This window comes from Elephantulus edwardii, unplaced genomic scaffold, assembly GCF_000299155.1.
Source record: "Elephantulus edwardii isolate Elephantulus edwardi_28Jun2011 unplaced genomic scaffold, EleEdw1.0 scaffold00385, whole genome shotgun sequence".
NCBI classification, from domain to species: Eukaryota; Metazoa; Chordata; class Mammalia; order Macroscelidea; family Macroscelididae; genus Elephantulus; species Elephantulus edwardii.
In genome coordinates, this window is record NW_006400135.1 from 69,732 (window position 1) to 71,720 (window position 1,989).

The following is a 1,989-nucleotide window of genomic DNA, read 5'->3' on the forward strand; positions in this document are numbered from 1 at the left end:
TAAAAATCTTACTATTATCTTAATCATATTTTTAATTTAGAATATCATGTTTTTAAAATATATGGAAAAATAAATGAATGGCCTGCAATAATGAAAATCCTTAATTTTCAAATAACATCCATTTTTTTGCATTATGTATTGACCTCTTGGACCTAACCATGCTGTTTTATTACCATTGGTAGAGGCAGAATGTGAGACCTTGCTCTGCTATATAGTAAAAAGAAACTGAAAACAAAGACCTATGTAATACAGCTTTATTTTTTCCTTCAGTGGAAGTAAGGAATATATACAGTCAATAAAAGACTAGTTAGCATGACTTGTATGTTTGAGTAGCTATTGTGGTTAAAAAAAAGATTAAGTGTCACATGTTTGGACACGAATATAATTTTCAGTGCTAGGCATAGGTACTATTTTCGGCAGGCATGCCTCTAGAAAAAAATAATAGTACTATTGTTGTTAGGTGCCCTATGACTCATAGTAACTTTATGAACAAAAGATCTGAACTCTGTTCTACCCTGCACTATCCTCACACTTCATGTCACACAAGAGCTGTCGCCACATCAATCCACCAGGTTGAGGGTTTCCTCTCCTTTGCCAACCCTCCAGCCTTCGTTGCATCATGTCCTTATCCAAGTAATAGCCCATTCTAGGCACATGCCCCAAGTATGTGAGGCAAAGTCTCATCATCCTTGCTTCCTTAGAACCCTCTGGCTGCACCCTCTCTGAAACATATTTGTTTGTGCTTTTGGGGTCCATGAGGTGTTCAGTGTTCTTCTCCAAGACCACAGCTCAAAGGCATCAATTCTTCTTTTGTCATCGTTATTCACTGTCCAGCTTTCAGATGTGGAGCAAATGATGAGAGGGATTATGGTCTGAATCAGACACACCTTAGTCCTCAGATTGACTTCATTATCCCTCAGTAATTTGGAGAAGTCCCTTATTGCAGATTTTCCCAGTGAAATGTGTCTCCTTATTGCCTCGTTGCTGGTACTAAAGGTGTGAATTGTGGATCCAAGCAAGATAAACTTGTTGACAGTTTTAATCTCTTTTCCATCTATCATGATTTTGCCTATCGGTTTAGTGGTAAGAATCTTCGTTTTCTTGACATTGAAATGCAATCCATACTGAAGACTATATTACTTAATCTTCTACAACAAGTGTTTCAAATCCTCCTCACTTTCAGCAAGCAAGGTTGTACCATCTGCATAATGTAGGTTGAGGAATCTCCCTCTGGTCCTGATACCACATTCCTCTCCATAGAGTTCAGCTTCTTGAATAATTTGTTCAGCATACAGATTAAATTGGTATAGAGAAAGAATACACCCTGACACACTCCTTTCTTAATTTTAAACTACACAGCATTTCCTTGCTTTAGTAACACAATGGCCTCTTAGTACAAGGTATATTTTCTGCATGAGCACAATTAAGTGCTCTGGGACTCTAATTCTTCTTGATGTCGGCCATAAGTTGTTATGATCCACATAGTAAAATGCTTTAACATAGTCAATATTGCATATAGAAAATATATAGCAAATAGACATTCTTCTGGTAGTCTTTCCTTTCATCCAGGATCCATCTGATATGAACAATGATGTTCCTGATGGCACAGCCTCTCCTAAATCCTTCTTGAAATTCTGGCAGTTCCCTATCTATGTGCTATTCTAGTAGTTTTTGAATGGTCTTCAGCAGTATTTTGCTTGCATGTGATATTAAGAATATTTTTCCATAGTTTCCACACTCACTTGGATCACCTTTCTTGGGAATGGGAAAAACATGAACCTCTTCAAATCTGTTAGCCAGACAGCTGTCCTGCAGATTCCCTGGCATAGGCTGATGACCACACAGTTCTACATTTACATAAATATTCCACCAATATTGTGTATTATTCTGGTATACAGTAAACAAATAAAAGTATAAACAATACATATCTCAGAGTCTTGACATCTGGTTGGTGTCAAGAAAGAATATGATCTGAAATAATGTCTTAGG